At 39.9% G+C, this 13,279-nt stretch overlaps 1 long non-coding RNA gene across 2 annotated transcripts in view; it reads left to right on the top strand.

Moving 5' to 3' along the window:
• The window catches only part of LOC121283851, a 49,148-nt gene extending 45,297 nt beyond the window's left edge, over positions 1-3,851 (top strand). For both annotated transcript variants that reach the window (XR_005944399.1, XR_005944398.1), the window contains one exon: positions 2,788-3,851. This is a non-coding gene — a long non-coding RNA (uncharacterized LOC121283851). The remainder of the gene's footprint in view (positions 1-2,787) is intronic.
• Positions 3,852-13,279: the final 9,428 nt, after the last annotated feature.

The raw sequence follows: 13,279 nt of genomic DNA, 5'->3' as shown, positions 1-13,279 counted from the left end.
TGCTTTTGGTTTTTTTTGAAGATAGTAATTGTGAAATTATTGCTATTATTCAATTTGTGGCTATTCTGAAAATTAGTGAGCAATATAAGTGGAGACTTAAGATCTGTCAAGTGTCAGCCATGGCTCAGTTGATAGTACACTCTCTCTCCTGAGTCAGGAGGTTTTTGAGTTCAAGTAGCCGCTGCAGAGACTTGAGCACAAAAATGCCTAGGTTGAAGCTTTCTTTTACAGATGAGACATTAAACCAAAGCCAATCTTTTTATTTTTTCGTTGGATGTGGGTGCTGCTGACTAGGCCAGCATTTATTGCCCATCCCTAATTGTCCTTGAGAAGGTGGTGATGAGCTGCTGCCTTGAACCGCTGCAGTCCATGTAGTGTAGGTACACCCACAATGCTGTTAAGGAGTTCCAGGATTTTGACCCAGTGACAGTGAAGGAGCGGCGATATAGTTCCAAATTGGGATATTATCTGGCTTGGGGAGGAACTTGCAGGTGGTGGTTTTCCCATGCGTCTGCTGCCCTTGTCCTTCCAGGTGGTAGAGGTTGTGTGTTTGAAAGGTGCTGTCAAAAGAGCCTTGGTGAGTTTTTATTCATGGGATGAGGGCTTCACTGGCTGGGTCAGCATTTATTGCCCATCCCTAGTTGCCCTTGAGAAGGTGGCAGTGAACTGCCTTCTTGAACTGCTGCAGCCAATGTGGTGTAAGTACACCCACAGTGCTGTTAGGAAGAGAGTTCCAGGATTTTGACCCAGTGACCGTGAAGGAGCAGTGAGTTATTGCAGTGCAGCTTATAGATTGTACACACTGCTGCTACTGTCTCTGTGGTAGAGAAATGGGTGTTTATGGTGGTGGATAGGGTGCCACTGAAACCGGTTGATTTGTCCTGGATGGTGTTGATCTGCTCGTTGGAGAGTATTCCACCACATTCCTGACTTGTGTCTTGTAGATAGTGGATCGGCTTTGGTGAATCAGAAGGTGAGTTACTTACTGCAGAATTCCCAGCCTCTGACCTCCTCTTGTAGCCACAGTATTTATATGGCTGATCCAGTTCAGTTTCTGGTCAATGGTAACCCCCAGAACATTGATAGTGGGGGATTCTGTGATGGTAATGCCATTGAACGTCAAGGGAAAGATAGTTGGATTCTGTCTTGTTGGATATGGTCATTGCCTGGCACTTGTGTGGTGCAAATGTAACTTGCCACTTATCAGCCCAACTTGAATATTGTCCAGGTTTTGCAGCATATGGACATTGACTGCTTCAGTATTTGAGGAGTTGTGAATGGTGCTGAACATTACGCAATCAGCAGCGAACATCCCCACTTCTGACCTGATGATGGAGGGAAGGTCATTGATGAATCAGCTGAAGATGCTTGGGCCTAGGACACTACCCTGAGGAATTCTACACTGATGTCCTAGGGTTGAAATGATTAACTTTCAACAACCACAAACCATCTTCCTTTGTGCTAGGTATGACTCCAACCAGTGGAGAGTTTTCTCCCTGACTCCCATTGACTACTGTTTTGCCAGGGGTCCTTGATGCCACACTTAGTCAAATGCTGCCTTGAGTCAAGGGCAGTCACTCTCACCTCACCTCTTGAACTCAGTCCAAACATGGACAAAAGAACTAAGGCTGTAATGAGGCAGGAGCTGAGTGGCCCAGGCAGGACCCAAACTAATAAGTCAGACCTGCACGCTCAGGTGGACGTAAAACATCTCGTGGCACTATTTTGAAGAGCAGAGGAGTTATACCCAGTGCCCTGGCCAATATATTTCTTTCAAGCAACATTCAAGTTTTGTGCTTGCTGTGGGCAAATTAGCTGCCATGTTTCCTCCATTACAACTATGACTATGCATCAAAAGTAATTAATTGGTTACAACTATGACTGTGCATTAAAAGTACTTCATTGGGACATCCTGAGATTATAAAAGGTGCTATGTGAAACATCCTGAGATTGTAAAAGGTGCTATATAAATGCAGGTCATCTGTCTGTAAGATCAATATTTCAGGATGGTGCTAAAATGTAACAAGAGTTGGAAAGTAGTGAAGTAGATAGCTGAGCTTGGACTTCAAATGCCAATGGGAGAGATGAGTATTGAGTTTGAGGTGACTGTATCGTTTGCTTTTAAGTGTTTTAAGAAATCTTCATGAGGAATGTACGAAGAATTCCACTGAAGTTCAGCAGTGGACTGAAGACTAATGTTTTAAATGTATTGTGCTATGCAGATGTAATTCGAGATATACTTTGGGTAATTGCATGTGTTTGGAGGTACTATTTGTGCTAATGCCTATTTTTTGAGATGGTAGTTTAAAAATTGCATTTATAACATTCAATGACGATTTTAGGATGTCACTTCAAATATTCTATTGGAAGTTACAGAAGAAGCCTTTGAATCTTATTACTGTTAGAACAGTGAGTAGTTTTATTTTAGTAATGAATAGCACTTAGCAACATATCCTTGAATTCATTTGAGATTTGCATATTGGAGTGCCCAAACAAAACACTGCCTTGGTTGTTCGGTTGAGCATCAAGAGAAACTTGGGATACTTAACCTTCAGGTGGAATTGAAGTCGCAAAGGATTCCATCTTGGTCTACTTTTCAGCTGACCTTGATTGAAGTGATGTAACATATGAAGGAGACATTGTGTCACTCATTAACTACAGCCAAAATTGGATCTGATGATCCAGGAAGAGATGATGGCTTAAAATAAGCCAGTAAAAATATTTGTATATCCTGGTTCTGAAAAACTTTTATCTTTGCACTAAGACATTTTTCTTCCTGCCTTTTAGACACCCAGCGTGCTTTACTGCTTCTTGAGGACTACTGTTCAAAACTGAAGAAACCGGAGGAAAGGCAACTTAAAAGTGCTGTTGAAAGAGTTATAAGTATCTTCAAAAGTGGCTTATTTCAAGCGTTACTAGGTATGTTTCAGAAGATATTTGTATTGTATAAAAGAGATCTTATCTTTTGAAAGGTCTTATTTTTTGAAATGTTTTCATGTTTCTTGTATTGTTTGCTTAAGAAATGGGTTGAGATTATTTTAAGCTGTGAAAGCAGGATTTAGAGCTGTAAATCTAATACTGTGATGGAAGTATTCCATGCAATACAGTGGCCCATTCAACAAGCTCAAATTCAAATGCATTACTTTTGGTGTATATATTCTGGTTGCTACATTACTATTGAGAAATTGTTAATAGTAATGTTAACATTGACCAGAAAATGGAATGAAGAAACGTGGGGGATGTGGAAAGTTACATGGGAAGTATCCTACAAGATCAACAGCTTTCATTTCAGTATTTTTCTAAAATTGTGGCCCTGACAAAGTGTGAAACATTAATAAATCGGAAAGTGTGGTTGTGTGTATCTGACTACTTAGAAGTCCAAGATTCCCCTGGAACATGACCACCTTACTTTGACAAAAGATCGAGGACTCTGATTTAATAACAAGCACAAGCTAGCTTTAAAATAATGAATAGTTTTATTTCCATTTAATTTTAATATTGTGAACTTTGACAACCATATATAAAGAGAATAATTTTAATCTTTAGCTGTAATGCAAACTACTCTGCGCCTTCAATAATCATTTCATTTGTTTAAGCTGTTATTTGTGTTGTAAATATTTACTAGAGGCATATAATTTTGCATGTTAATTTGGTTTCTATATACAGTATACTTCTGAAATGCGAGTGGCAACTTTCCGAGTGATTAACTTGTAATGAGGAAATCTTCTGCCTTTGTGAAAAGCTTAAGAATGTATTAAATATTAAATGATCAACTGACTGTTTGCACTTCTCTGGCTGAAAACAGTGACCCAATTTTTGCAGTTTGCAATAAAGGCAATGACATTTGGCAATTTGTTAAGCTGATAGCTGCTCATGGACTTTTCATGGCTTTTGAGTGGCAACTCAATTGCTAGAAATAGTTTCCAGTATGGCATCTGTGTGAGCAGGGCAGAAAACAGCATGGTTTTCGACAAGTAAAGTTGACGATTCCTCACTAAGGCATGCAAAGTTTAAATAAATTATAAATTAGAATAAATCAGGCATTTCAACGGCCTAATAGATTTCTGGGCTTGCAGCCAAGAGCACAATGAGATCTGGCTGAGACATCTATTAGAGTGCTAAAACACTTGAGCCCCAGAGAAAAAATTGCTTGCTTTGGCAGTTCTGGCTCTCCGATCTCTTCTGCCAATTGCATGATGTTTATTTACACAAGATAGAGGTTTCCAAGTGCTTGTAGTTTCAGCTATTGACACAGCCTGGATGATTGACGTTTTTATTGGGTTGTAGTTAAAAAAAAAAAATTTTTTTTAAAGAAAGTGGAAAATTATCAATGACTTTTTTTAAACTGTTCTTTCACACATCCTTCTGTTACTTTAGGGTTCATTGGTTCTAAACAATGTATTACCATGGGGGAGGGCATGAGGAGGACCTTTTGGATTTGTCTTTCAAAAGGTCCCCTCATGCAGACAATGGTTCACAACACTTATTGAGATGCACAGCCACGACTCTTTGAAAAACTGGCTTGACTCCATGAAAATTGCAGAACATGTCAATCGCACACAATGGAGCCAGCCAGATTGGGAGTACAGGGTGTGGACTTGTGACCTGAAACAGCTTGCATCCTTAAAAGGCACTACTAAAATTGGGAATCCCGGAATTGGTCCTGGTCGCCATTTTTAAAGGGCTTCCGAATCATCCCGACTTGGCAAAAATCCAGTCCATATTCTCAAGTCGATAAAGGCCTTCAACCCTTCTGCCTCAAGAGGGTGAGTGTGCTACTAACTACAACAACCTGACACTTCTTCATTCAAAAGGAATTCAACGTGTTCTTAATACCTGCTTTTTCATTAGTTGAATAAAGGTTTTCTTCTTGGATTGGAATGACATCCATCATAATTTGAATGAAAACTGCTGAAAGTGGCCCATTGATGTAAGAGGGGAGACTCTCTCTTTTATTCTTTCTGACTTCAATTTTTTTCTACCATCTACAAGGCATAAGTCAGGAGTCTGATGGAATATCCTCCACTTCCCTGCATGGGTGGAACTGCAACAACACTCAAACTCTCCACCATTCAAGACAAAGCAGTCTGCTCAATTGGCAGCCAGCTCACTTGAAACGTATACTTCCTCCAGCACCAGTGCACAAGTGACTGTTGTGTTTTCTATCTTCAGTATGCACTACAGCAGCTTCCAAAACTACTTTGATAGCACCTGCCAAACTCACAACTTTTACCATTTAGAAGGACAATTGCAGCGGGTGCATGAGAATGAGGCCACCTCCAAGTTCCTGTCTTTGCTGCCCACCTGCACCCCTTCCCCCACAGGACCCCAAGTCTTTCAATCTTGACTTGGAAATATATCGCTGTTCCATTATAATCGCTGGGTCAAAATCCTGAATTTTTTTTAATCAACAGGGAAGCTGCTGTAGTGCATACTGAAGATAGAAAACACAACAGTCACTGTGCACTGGTGCTGGAGGAAGTATACGTTTCAAGTGAGCTGGCTGCCAATCGAGCAGACTGCTTTGTCTTGAATGGTGGAGAGTTTGAGTGTTGTTGCAGTTCCACCCATGCAGGGAAGTGGAGGATATTCCATCAGACTCCTGACTTATGCCTTGTAGATGGTAGAAAAAATTGGAAGTCAGAAAGAATAAAAGAGAGAATCTCCCCTCTTACATCATCAGGGCCTTCACCACATGAACTCCAGTTTTTCAAGAAGGTTACCAACCACCAAACCACCACCTTGAACAACTAAGGATGGATAATGAATGGCTAGCCTTGCAGCAACGTCCATAGCTCAAGAAGGAATAATAAAAGTAGGGCAGAAAACAAACCATCCATGATGGTATGATGATGCATAAATGATGCACAAGGTGAGGTGAAAAGAAGTATGGGCCAATTTTGCACATTAAATGATGTGCATACTGCAGAGACCAGTGTCTATCCTACGTGGAGTGGTTTCGGTTCAGCCTAGAAGGTCATTGTATGGCCTAGCTAGATAGTAATGGCATTTTGAATACAGTGATTAATTATGGCCAGTGAATTTATATTCAAGATAGTGTTGGTTCAAATCCCACCCCTAATTCAACCTCATCTTTTGTGGATGAAAAACAGAGTCAATGTTTCAGGCTGTTGACCTTTCATCAGAACTCGGAATTTTCTCTCCACAGATGCAGCCTGCCCTGAGTATTTCCAATGTTTTGTTTTATTTTCAGATTTCCAGCATCTGCAGTATTTTGCAATATTACAAACATCTTTGTGAAGCATTAATTATTATTATAAGAACTCTCTTTTAGTATATTCTCCAATCCTGTAAATAATGAATATTTTCTTGCCCACCAAAATAAAAGTAAACACCCATGTGAATACAGTCATGGAAATGACTTGTAATGTGTCTTTAATCTGTGCGGTTGTGGTAATCTGAGATGCAGTATACCTTTAAGAGAATGTGAGCAGATTGAGCACGTGACTGTATTAGCACGGGCTACAATGTTGATCCGTGGTTTAGAATAGGGTCTGGTTGGAGAAGCACATGTGTTAGGACTCTGTTACTTGTGCCAATAAACATCTTACTTGGGCCTCTGTGTCTGTAGTATCTTGTTTACCAACTCACTCACCAGTTGATAGGCGTGCAGCCGTATTCGCTGAGCAAGCGACCTGACAGAACATAACTGGCAATGAGGCAAAACATGACCAGCCAATGACACCAAAGAAAGCTGTGGAAATTCATCAGAAATAAATCAGCCATACCTTGCAAGGCAATTGTATGTACAGTCTTCATCATAGTCATCAAAGTTATCTCCCTCCAGTATGCCACAGTTTGGCTGTATCAAACCATTTGATCAGACCACTGATGACAGGTCACATTATATTGAACGCCTTGCGTTCTTTTTGGCCTTCGACACATTGGGTTGGGGGGGGGTGGTGGGGAGTAGAAGAGGCGAGCGATCCTCTTATCAACATGTGGCAATAAAAGGTACGGCCTAATTCATAGTCTAACAGCACTCCACACCCCAGATTCCAAGAGCTTTGAGTTGATAGATCTTGTGAAAAGCCACTTTCAGCCGAAACCATCGGTAACAGCACAGCGTTTTAAATTTAATTCGAGGTATTGCACCCTTGGACAGACAATTGCTTGCTATGTAGCTGCCTTAAAGCAATTGACAGAGCACTGTGAGTATGGGACGTCGATTAACGACATGTTAAGAGACCGATTAGTATGTGGGATTAATGAAGATGCCATTCAAAAAAGGTAATTGTCAGAAATTAATTTAGATTTCAGCAGGTAGATTTCAGGTGCTGGAGTTGGCACTCACAATGGAGAGCGCATTCAGAAGCAATCAAGGGAGCACAAAATGGTGCCACCCTTTGCATCGGGAGGGAAGCACCAGTTAGAAATGGTGCGGAAGCACTGGGCTCTGCAGAAAGGTGGGAACCAGCCACCATTAACAGACTAGCAAAAAGCAAAGGTTTAACAGAGAAAACCCACAATAATAAAGATAGGAATGAAACCAGAGAGCCTGCAAGCGAACAACAATTTAAAAGAATTGAGGGTTTCTACTGCCATTGTAATGGGCACATTATGTAATATTGTAAAGACAGATTAGGACAAAACTTTAAACAAAAAGGTAGAAATCATGAAACCCACATAGTAGAGGAACTAGAAGAAACAAGATATTTACTCACTACATATAAATGGGTAAAACAGAGCCAATCTACCGGACAGTGAAAGTCAATGAGAAACCCATCTGAATGGAAGTGGATACAGCAGCATCCACAACAGTCATAGGGGAACATACGTTCAAATATCTAAATGGAGGAGACCACTCATTGAATCGGGAAAATTCAGATGTTAAATTAAAGAGACATACTGGTGAAGACATACCAGTAAGAGGTATATGCAAGATTCCGGTTCCCTATGAAAATCAGTCGGTAATCTACCCTAATAGTGATGATAGGCAGAGGACTGAGTCTCCTTGGAAGAAACTGGTTAAGAGAGATTAATCTTGAGAGGCGACTGAGATCTAAATCAGAAGCAGGAAATGTTATTATTTGGAATAAGGAGTATGTAAAGACTCAGCAAAAGGAACTTGTAGAAGTGACGCTTCAGGACAGAGTTCAAGTTGAATTCAGTAACCTTCAAAAAGAAAGAGAACCTGCTGAAAGACTTTTGCATATTGCAAGATTCCCTCAGATCCCAATTTGTAATTCTAAAAAGGTATGAGGAAGAACAAAGAATTCAGCATATCTCTGGCCAAGGTGAAGAATAAATTAACTAAGAAAACACAATAATGCTTAGTTCTCCAGGATGCAACTAACAAATATAAAAAAGAAATGGAAGAGCTGAAGAATCAGCTACGTGAAAGCCAAGAAGCTTTAAAAATAGACACCCCTGAGTTTTCAAAGGAGCTGACTGATGAGGAAATGCTGGAAGACTCAACCTCTGAGTTCACTCATTGAGTTTATACCTAAGCCTAGTCTGGCCAATAGAGAAATTGAAAAGAAGGCTGGGATTAAAGTCAGCGCTGCCAAGAAGAACACCCACCAAAAGAAGATGCGTAGGAAGAAAAAGCAGAATTACAATCATAGCCCCGAAAATGTTTATTTACACAGCAGGAAGCTGATCATACAGTGAATTTAGCCTTGCCCAACATCCTAATTTTGAGAACCTTCCTAACAGTTGACCTTCATAATATTGTTGAACTTAGAGGGGAAGGGCAGCAGGAGTGCATGCAATTGGGCTCGAAAGAGGGTGAAAGCATTGCTGTTGGTGTCTACACCACAGGTGGAAGGAACTCCACTTGGTTTGGAAGTGCCAGTAGGATCTGTTGAGCATGAGAGTCGAAGAAACAAACTTACCAGTTCCTACTGGATAGCCTAGTGGACAGATGACCCTTCCTGGGGAGGCCTTGGATAAACCATCTGAAGTCGTAGAACTTCGAAGTTTGACACATTTGAAGAAGCCTCCAGAGCAACTGAATTTGTAAATAGTTTATTTATGTAAATAGCTGATATATTGTAAAGATTGTAAATTGTATTTTCAAATAAAGTGGGAGGAATGGGTAACTTGAGGTGCAATACACCTTTTTTAAGAGAGTGTGAGCAGATTGACCACATGACTCTATTACCCAATTGCTGTGTAGCATGGGCTACAATGTTAATCAGTAATTTAGAATAGAGGCTGGTTGGAGAAGCACACGTGTTAGTGCTCTGTTAATTGTGTTAATAAATGGCATGTGCTTCATTTTACATGGGTCTCTGCATCTGCAGTATTTTGTTTACCAACTCACTCACCACTAGATAGGCTTGCAAACGTGTTCACTGAGCAAAGCAACTCGATAGAAGGAACACAACTGTGGGAATAACAATGGTGACTACTTTTACCCATTGTTCTATCCTTTTGTTTCTTCACCCTCATGAAAGTCTTCCAATTCTGACATATAAGCTAGAACCAAAGTGCTAACTTTATTTTTCTTGTCAGTTGCTCCTAGACATTCTAAATATTTTCAGAATTTCCTGTTTTAATTTATTATTGAGTTTTACATTGTATGGCAAGGACCAAGTGGGAAAATAACACCCCGACAGGTCCAGATTGTTGCTGGTTTTGAACCTAATGAAAAAATCTAATCCTTAAGAATAAAACCGCTCTCCCCTCCCTTGCATGTCACTAATGATTTTTAAAAAAAAATACATGTATTGAAGGGCAATAAAAGTGACAATTCGGATTGCAAGTTATGAAGGATGGTTCACAACTGAACTTCATCTTTAGAAAAAAGGGGTTAAATTTAATTAAAATTCTGATTTGAATGGCTACTTTAACACGTTATTTCACATGAACTTTGAAAGCTAGAGGAATCCAATACAAGTTTAGCCACTATTGATTAAAGTTGATTTTATGCTGCACTTAGTGTTGCAGGTTGCTGATGCCCCAGTCTCCCAGCAAAATATCTAATATTGCATCAATTAATGCCATTTTAAAAAAAAAAGCTGCTTAGACATCTGCTTTGGAACTAAGGAACTGTATACAAAATACTTTTGGGGTAGTTTGAGCTGCTGATATGATGGAAATGTAAGGAAATACAATTGGTCAATGATAAAATAATGCATAATGTGAGGTTAGATATTCTGGAGTTTTGCTTGATTTGCTTCTGAGCAGAATGAAATCCAGAACATTATTCTTAGATATTAAAGGGATAGCATGGATGGTACATAGTATGTAGAAAGGGCAGGTTAAATGTTTGTTATTTGCTTTCTGATTTTTTTTTCCTGAAGGACCTTTATTACCAAGACAGTTCAACTTATCTTAAAAAAAAATGGAATAATTATTTGTGGATAATTGTTTTTGACTGGCTTCAAAGTCAGAACTCTGTACTTATCCAAATCAGATTATATTCAGACACAAAGGTAGAGTGACAGAATCTAAGTCATATACCTTCACTTAAAATTACTTCTTTTCTCATTTAGCTCGAGCCTTCCTTGTAGTCTGAGGTGAAGAAAAGGGTTACCTGTTTAAAGATGCAACAAACCAAAATGGTTGCATTTCTGTTATTTTATCCTGAATTTAAATCTGATGCCCTCCTATCACAGAATTGTTAGTGTAGGAGGAGGCCATTCTCCAGCCCTCTGGTACCTCCCACAAATCTAGGGAACATTGAAAAATTATTGCCAGTGCCTCTGTAATTTCTACTCTCACTTCCTTCAATATTCTTGGATGCATCTCATCCGGTCCTGGTGCCTTATCAGCTTTAAGTACCAACAGTTTATCCAATATCTCCTTTTCAATTTCAAACCCTTCTAGTGACTGAGTTTCTTTCTCTATCACCATGGCCTAGGCAGCATCTACCTTGTAGGTAAAGACAGATGCAAATTATTCATTTAACACCTCAGCCATGCCTCTTGCCTCTGTGTAAATCCCCTTTTTGGTCCCCAATTGACTCTACTCCTTTTACCACCCTTTTACTATTGATGTGCTTTTCGAATACTTTGTGATTTCCTTTTATGTTAGCTGCCAGTCTTTTTTCATAATCCCTCTTTGCTTCTTGTATTTGCTTTTTTACAGCCCTTCTGAACCTTCTGTATTCAGCTTGATTCTCAATTGTATTTGATACCTGACACCTGTCATAAACACACTTTTTCTTTAACTTAATTTCTAATTCCTTTGTCACCCAGGAAGCTCTGATTTGTTTGTCCTACCCTTTCCTTTTGAGGGAACATTCCTTGACTGTGCTCAAACAATCTCCTCTTTGAAGGTGGTCCATTGTTCAGCAGCTGTTTTTCCCACCAACCTTTGGTTCCAGTCTATCCGGCCCAGCTCCTTTCTAGCCCCATTGAAATCCACCCTGTGCCAGTTGATTATTCTTACCCTGGATTGACCAATATCCTTTTCCACTGTAACCTTAAATCTTATGATACAATGATCCACTGTCTCCTAAACATTTTCCTACTGTCACTTGATCCGTTTGGCTCACCTCATTCCCAAGAACCAGATCTAGCAGTGCCTCCTTTCTTGTTGGACTGGACACATACTGCTGTAGGAAATTCTCCTGAACACAATCTAGGAACACTTGTTCCTCACTGCCCCTAACACTACCACTATCCCAATCTATATACAGGTAATTAAAGTCCCCCATTATAACTACTCTACAATGTTTACACCTCTGTAATTTCCTTGCAGATTTGTTCCTCTATGACCTTCCCTCTAGCTGGTGGTCTATACATTACACCGAGCAATGTAATTGCACCCTCCTTATTCCTTAGCTCTAGCCAAATCGATTCTGTCCTTGAATCCTCTGACACATCCTCTTTCTCCAGTACTGCAATACACTCCTTAACCAAAAATGCCACTGCTCCTCCTTTTTTCCATTTCCTATCTTTTCTGAACACTTTGCAACCAGGAATATTTAACACCTAGATCTACCCTTCCTTAATTCAGGTCTCCATTATCACCACAACGTCATAATCCTACAAGGCATGTGCCTGTAACTCCCCAATTTTATTAACTGTATTCTGTGCATTCACATACATAGTGTAACCCTGAATTATTCGTCATTACTTACTTCCTTACTCCAACTCCATCTATTAACTTCTTATTCTCTTTCTTAGTGCTATCTCCCTCTCCCAATATTCCGTGCGTATTACTTTCTAATATTCTCTAATGGTTCCCACACCCCTGCTGAGTTAGTTTTACAGTATTAATGTCCAGATGGTTATTTGCATATGGGTTTAAGAATATTAGGGTCCTGATATTTCAGCTTTTTTTTTATTTCGCAAGATGTGGACATTGCTGCCAAGGAAGCATTTATTGCTCATTCCTATTTGCCCTTGAACTGAGTGGCCTGCTAAGCCATTTCAGAGAGCAGTTGAGAGTCCACTACACTACTGTGTGTCTGGGGTCAGTGTAAGTCAGATCATGTAAGGACAGCAGATTCCCTTCCCTAAAGGACATTAGTGAACCAGATGGGTTTTAATAACAGTCAGTGATAGTTTCATGGTCACCATTACTGAGACTAGCTTTCAATTCCAAGTTATTCATTGAATTTAAATTCCACCAACTGCTGTGGTGGAATTTGAACCTATGCCGCAAGAGCATTAGTTTTGGCCACTGGATTACTAGTTCAGTGACGTTACCACTATGCCACCATCTCCCCCTTTTTTACTCAGTAGTAAGCTATATCTATTTTCTTTAACTACCTAGAAAAACTGGCCAGCGAGATTATGGCAATGTTTTAAACCCCGCATTATTTTTAGTAGGGGAGTGGAGAGAGTGCCAGGCAGCTGAGCTCATTCTAGTTTGTGGAAAGAAAGAATTGCATTATGAAGCCATGGGCATTTGGGCTGTTAATTTCGAGCTGTACAAGGCACAATACATGACTCATTGCTTTCTGTAAAGCCTATTGACAATTTCAACTTGAGTAGTTTGTGAATTTGTATATTCAGCATCCCATTCACTGACAAGCTGAACAATATTTTGGTATTTTGACAAGGGGAGGTGGTGGTGCAGTGTTAATGGCACTGGTCAAGTAATTTCAATGTCCAGGGTATTTCTCATGGGGACCAGGGTTCAAATCCCACCATGGCAGTTTGTGGAATATAAATTCAATTAATAAATCTGGAATTGAAAACCAGTCTCGGTAATGATGACCATGGAAACATGAAACCATTGTCGATTGTCATAAAAACCCATCTGGTTCACTAATGTCCTTTAGGGAAGGAAATCTGCCACCCTTACCTGCTTTGGCCTGCATGTGATTGATTCTTAACTGCCCCCCAAAATGGCCACT

Source organism: Carcharodon carcharias, chromosome 11 (genome assembly GCF_017639515.1).
Source record: "Carcharodon carcharias isolate sCarCar2 chromosome 11, sCarCar2.pri, whole genome shotgun sequence".
NCBI lineage: Eukaryota > Metazoa > Chordata > Chondrichthyes > Lamniformes > Lamnidae > Carcharodon > Carcharodon carcharias.
The sequence above is the reverse complement of the archived record's forward strand: the minus strand, read 5'-3'. Positions and strand labels throughout refer to the sequence as shown.